This window comes from Hemiscyllium ocellatum, chromosome 40 (assembly GCF_020745735.1).
Source record: "Hemiscyllium ocellatum isolate sHemOce1 chromosome 40, sHemOce1.pat.X.cur, whole genome shotgun sequence".
Lineage (NCBI taxonomy): Eukaryota > Metazoa > Chordata > Chondrichthyes > Orectolobiformes > Hemiscylliidae > Hemiscyllium > Hemiscyllium ocellatum.
The window spans coordinates 20,579,213-20,585,685 of NC_083440.1; the positions used below are offsets into that span (position 1 = coordinate 20,579,213).

At 43.0% G+C, this 6,473-nt stretch overlaps 1 non-coding gene across 1 annotated transcript; it reads left to right on the forward strand.

The window, feature by feature from the left end:
- Positions 1–346: 346 nt before the first annotated feature.
- Positions 347–537, forward strand: LOC132834568 (U2 spliceosomal RNA). The gene has a single exon (XR_009647210.1). It is a non-coding gene; the product is annotated as a U2 spliceosomal RNA (small nuclear RNA).
- The last annotated feature ends 5,936 nt before the right edge of the window (positions 538–6,473 follow it).

Below are 6,473 nucleotides of genomic sequence, written 5' to 3' on the forward strand. Positions count from 1 at the left end.
CTCTGTGCTGCACCATTCTCTGTGTCCAGCTCTGTCCCAGTGGGTTGCTCCAATCTCATTCACACTCTGTCAGAGACAGACTACCGGCTTGTTAGGAATGTACACTCAGCCCCAGCGCATCTGATTGGTACATTACTGGTTATCTACATTCACTATCAAACATGTTCACAGAAAAGATTAGGTGAAGCCACCTGGGTGAACGGATCGTTTCCTCTCGTTTGAAAATCTGGAAACGATGGGGCAGCAATGAAACTGTCAGCCGTGAGCTGTACGTCTTTAGTCACAGTCAGGCTGATAGAAAATATAGGAAGCGGCTGAGTCCTGAGGTAGTCAGCAAGAATTGGCTATCGCTTCTCGGCTTTTTGGCTAAGATGATGTGTAGTTCTGTTCTTGTCAGTTTTAATATCTGATATGTCCCTTATTTAGCGACTCAATATTAATTTGATTTTTGGAGGAAGGAGTTGTGTTTGGAGCTTGCTCCACCAAGTTCGCGCATCGTCCTCGTATTGCAGTGTTTCTGGGAATGGTGCACCCCTCATTAAAAATTCTGAAAAGCAGATTTGTTTATTCTGTTTTGGGTATGTTTTTTGCTGTATTTCTTATGTTTTGAGTTTAAACAGCATTTGGTTAGACAAGTCAGACTTGCTTTCGTGTAATTCCGATTCGTTTGTGTTTCTGCATGTTCAGTACCCACTCTCAATGTTGTCACTTCGTCCCTGGTAAATACCGCCCTTTCCCACCAACTCCAATTCTGAGCAACAAAAGTAAAACAAAGTTGCCCACAAGCTCTACCTAATGGCAAACTGCATTTCAGAAAACAAAATGGAGATGAAGCTATTGAAGGAATTAACAGTTCGGATTTTGATGATGATGAGAATCACTTTGATGTATTAAATGAGAGATTTTGAGAACAATATGATGCAAAGATCTGATGTATTTAAGGCACAGAGTCAGAGAGATGTGCAGCACAGAAACAGACCCTTCAGTCCAACTGTAATGTGCCTCGTCGGAAGATGAGATGCTGTTCCTCCAGTTTGCGTTGAGCTTCACTGGAATATTGCAGCAGGCCAAGGACAGACATGTGGGTATGGGAGCAGGATTGTGTGTTGAAGTCGCAAGCAACGGGAAGGTCACCTGATTGTGTACACACCGAAGGTGCTCAGCAAAGCGATCACCCAGTCGGCGTTTTGTCTCTCCGATATAGAGGAGACCACATTGACAGCAACGTATGCAATAGGCCAAATTGAAGGAGATACAAGTGAAACGCTGCTTAATCTGAAATGAGTGTCTGGGGCCTGCTGCAATGTTCCAGTGAAGCTCAACGCAAACGGGAGGAACAGCATCTCATCTTCAGAATAGGCACGTTACAGCCTGCCGGTCTGAACACTGAATTCAACAACTTCAGATGATTATTCTATCTCGACCCCACTGTTTTCATTCTGCTCCGTAATTTTACTTCAGTTATTTTATTTTTTTACACTGTTCTGTACCTCTTATTTCTTGATGGTCTCTCTTTCTGTCGCTCCCCACTCTCTCATCACCCTTTTCCTCTCCCCTTCCCCCTTTGCTACACTTCTCCCTTGTTTTCCATTTTGCCTCTGCTTCATCCATCGTCCCACCATCCCCCATATATTTTGTCACATAGCACTGGCTTCAGCCTTGGTCATTCACAGCTCCTAATCTCCCTATAATCTCTCTGTGCACTGACATTATCACCTCTTTATTGTTGCCATTGCTTCTGGAGCCATGACTCACCTTCTCTCAGCCTCGTATAAATACCTCCCTATTTCTCCTTTTGTTGAGCTTTCACAAAGGGTCAGTTAGACTCGAGACTTTCTAGTGCCTGAGATATGTCCTGCTCAGGGACTGGCACAATATCTCTGTTCTTCCTTGGCAGTTTTGCACCTTGGTGCCTCAACCAGAACCTAATGTTTCACAGTGTTCCTGCCTTGCCTGGTTGTTTATCACAGACATCAGCCAGGCAGCTTATTATTGTTCCAACAGTGATCAGTCAAGGGGCTGGACTGTCAGGCACTTGGAACAGGAGCTGAAGCAGCAAACACACTGCATGTTCTTCAACCAAATGGTCACGTCCAAAGCCTCAGGGAACCAGTTCTCAGTCAGGGCAAGAGAGACAGGATTCAGTCAGGAGATCCTGGCACAGTATGTCCAGGAACTTCATCATTGTTTGGGAAAATCAGGATCAGGGAATCTGAAACACTGCAGTCCAGAGCGGTGGCAACACAAACTATTCATTACATCCTCCAAATGCTCCGATAGATTATTCAATCCTGAATTCCTATTCACCAATTCGTGCTGATACTGTACAGTCCTGTCTTTGGGGGATCAGTCAAATGAAATTCTCAGGGAGGGGTTTGGGAGTCCCTGCAGTAGCAGTGAAGTTGGAGAAGTCAGTTCTGGGCAATGGGGACAGGCTGCTTGTCGGCAGAGGGACAGGAATTGTGGAAGGGGTGGGAAAAGCAGCATATCAGAGGGTGGGATAGCGAGACAAGGACGTGGGTTACTGTGGAAGTGCGAGTCGCCTTCACTGTCCCGGTTTGATGTGGGAACAGTGCAGCGTGATGGTTGGCATGGCGAGGCGGGAGTCCCGGGGCTCGGGGATGGGTAATGTTGTGAAGTATAGTTTGTAAATGAAGGAGCTGTGTGGGAAAGTACAGAAGCTCATGGATCTGACACAAAGTGCAAGGATGGAAGAAGAGTTAGGGTGTCATGTTGCAGCTTTCTAAGACTTTAGTTTGACTTCCTCTAGGGTGTTGCATTTAATTCTGCTCACCACATTATAGGGAGGATGTGGAGGGTGCAGAAGAGCTTTACCAGGATGCTGCCTCTATTAGGGTTTATGACCGAAAAGGGGACTCCAGAAAAACTCAGGTTGTTTTTCTTGGAGCAACGGAGGCTGAGATGAGACTCTGTAGAAGTCTATAAAATTATGAGATGCATAAATAGAGTTGACAGTCAGAATCTCATTCACAGAATTGTAGAACTATGGAGCATGCATTGAAGGTGAAAGTTCAAACGAGATGTAAGGGCAAGGATGTTTTCGACAGAGAGTGATAGATGTCTGGAATGTAATGTCAGGGATGGTAATGGATGCAGATACGATAGAGGTATCTCAGGGGCTTTTAGCACCATAATCGTATGGATGTGCAAGGAATGGAGGGATATGGAACAAGTGACCATCAACCAGCTAGAACTACGTGTTGCTAAATAAATGAAGACAGAGATGAATGTATTTGCAGGAATGGTGGGCGACAAACTCATAGAAAGTATAGGATAGAAATCATCCAATGTCATGGTTGTTATATTGATCAGGAGATCTGTCACTGCCTTGGAGACAGGGAAAGTTTTGAAGAGACTGCATTTCCCCTTGGACAGCATCACAACGCTCACCAGGGCAGAGAGCAGATCAGGAAAATGTAAGCAATGATATAGCACAGGACTCGTGGCAAACGTTTGTTTGGAGTTAAAACTTTCCTTTGATTGTTGTCCACAAATTGAAAGGTTATATTGTTTCCAATAGACAAATGTATATTCAGAATTGAAATGTGTGTGTGGAAGTGTAATAAGAACTGTAATTGTAAAGGTGTGCAGAAGTATTAACCAGGCGCTGATTAATGTATAAAAAGCCACATGATCTGAGTGCAATTTCCCCAATCAGAGAGCATTCCACACTAAATGTTAACAATTCAGTGTGCTCAACAAAAGACTCCCTTCCATCTCTGATTTTCACAGTCGACCTGTTGTTTGAGTCTATCCCCCTTATTTAGAGTGATGGATGCATGGAAGTGAGTTACAGATTCAAATCTCATCGAGAGATTTATCGATAGAATAACAGATACCTTGGAGTGAATTCATGTACAGAGTCACAGAGATATGGGAATTAATTACAAATTGGAATCTAATTGAGCTGTTCGGGGTGCTTTATATATGGAATAGCACAGACCCAAGAGTAAGTAACCGACTGGAATTTAATTGAGAGGATTTGGGGTGGCTTCCCGATAGAATGACAGATACTCAGGAGTGAGTTACAGACTAGAATCTAATTTAGGGATTCGAGGTGGTTTATATATATGGAATAATAGATACCCAGGAGTGTGCTACAAGCTGGAATCGAATTTTGAGTTCGGGTCGGTTTATATATGAGTAAAAAGTGAGGTCTGCAGATGCTGGAGATCAGAGCTGAAAATGTGTTGCTGGTTAACGCGCAGCAGGTCAGACAGCATCCAAGGAACAGGAAATTCGACGTTTTGGGCACAAGCCCTTCATCAGGAAGGATTTATATATGGAATAACAAATATACATGAATGAGTTACAATTGGAATCTAATTGATGAATCGGGGGTTTATTTATATAAAAGTTAAATACCCAAGTATGAGTTGAAAACTGGAAACTAACTGAGGGACTGGAGATGGTATTGGTACAGAATAACAGATGCCTGGGAGCGAGTTACAAACTGGAATCTAAGTGAAATGTCTGAGGTGGGTTATATGTTGAAGAACAGATACCTGAAATGAGTTACAGATTGGAATCTGATCGAGGAGATTGAGTTGATTTATATATATGGAATATCAGATACTCAGGAGGAAGTTCCAGACTGGAATCTGATCGAGGTGGTTGTGTTTGTTTCAAAGTGGAATAACAGATACTCAGGAGTGAGTTACAGACTAGCATTTGATCAAGGATGTTGTGCTGGGTTATACATGGAATAACAGATATATTTGAGTGAGTTGCAGATTGGAATCTAATTGGTGTATCAAGGCGTTTATTTACATTAAAATAAAATCCAAGTATAAGTTTCAAAATGGAACCTATTGAAGGGTTTGAGGTGGGTTATGTACAGAATAACAGATTCCTGGGAAGAAGTTACAGGCTGGTGTCTAATTGAGGGTTTTGGGGTAGTTTGTGTATGGATGAACAGATACCCAGGAGTGATTTACAGACCTAATTCTAATCAAGGGGTTCGGTGTGGTGCATACATGGATTAACAGATAATGAGGCGTGAGTTACAGAGTCAAATCTAAGCAAGCTTTCGATGTGGTTTATATTTGGAGTAACAGATATAAGTGAGTTGGCAACAGGTTAGATTCTAATTGATTGAACGGGGTTAATTTATTTTAAAAAACCCAAGTGTGAGTTACAAACTGAGATATAATTGAGGGGTTTGAGGTGGATTACGTCCAAAGAATTGATACCCGGGAGTGAGGTACAGTCTGGAATCTAATCAAGGGGTTTCAGGTGGTGAACATAAACAGCCACAGATGTATGGGAGTGAGTTACAGACTGGAATCTAATCAAGGATTTTAAGGTAGTTTGTATATACAATAACAGATAGCTGTTTCAGTTTTTGTACATTGGATCCTTTCAGAAGTTTGCAAAGTGAGGCAAACATTGCTGGAATGTGACATTGGCTCGGGCATTTACTGCAAACAGCTTCTGGATTCTGCATTTTAATCACCTTCAAATAACTCTCGCCAATTCCTACACCTACAAAGAGAATTCATATTTTTTAGGATGCAATAATGTGGGACAGGAAACAGCTTTAGAGAGATTGCCCACAAGGAAAGTATTTCACCCCGAACTGAAACTTGGAGATGTGTAAAAATTAACCAGCAGCTTTCTGTGTTCCTGCTTCCAATTTAACATTTGACAGCTTAATTTATCCTGCCTCCCACAAGCATCACTTCACATCTCACATTGTTTCAGTTCGACTGCTAATTCATCAGACTCCCCATATCTCAACCAGTCCCATCTAAAACACCAGAGCAGTTACAGAATGGCTTAGTTTCAGAGTAAAGCTCTCTCAATACTGTAACTTCTCAAATTCCCAGCCCAGTGTAGGGTTAGATACTGATTGAGTAATCCACTTTCCCCATCAAGTACACTCGGGGAAGCTCCATCATTGGGTTAGATACAGAGTATGTGTCCCTCGACACTTCCTCCATCTGAATCTCCCAGAGTCTGGGAGAATGAGATTGCGTACAGAGTAAAGGTCCCTTGAGAGTCCCAATCGATCAGTCCCAGGACATGGACAGCATGGGATTAGGTGGAGTTAATCTCCCTCTACACTGTTCCCATCCAAACCTCCCAGACAGGGACAGCACAGGGGTAGATACAGAGTAAAGACCCCTCTCCACTGTTTCCATCCAAAACTCCCAGGACAGGTACAACATGGGGCTGGATGCAGAGGAATTCTTCCTCAACACTGATCCTGACACCCACTCCCAGGATAGCAACTGCATGGGATTAGATACAAAGTTAGGCAGCGTGTAGACAGTGCAGATAATACCTTGGAATTAAAAAGGAATGTTGACAGACTGGGTTAAGGGGAAAATCTCGGTCAGTGCAAACAAGTGGGTGGAATACAAAGAGGGAGCACAAAGGAGGTTTGCAAGAATGAGCCTAGACTTCAGAGGTTACATTCTGGGGAGAGATTATACAAAGGAGGCCAGTTT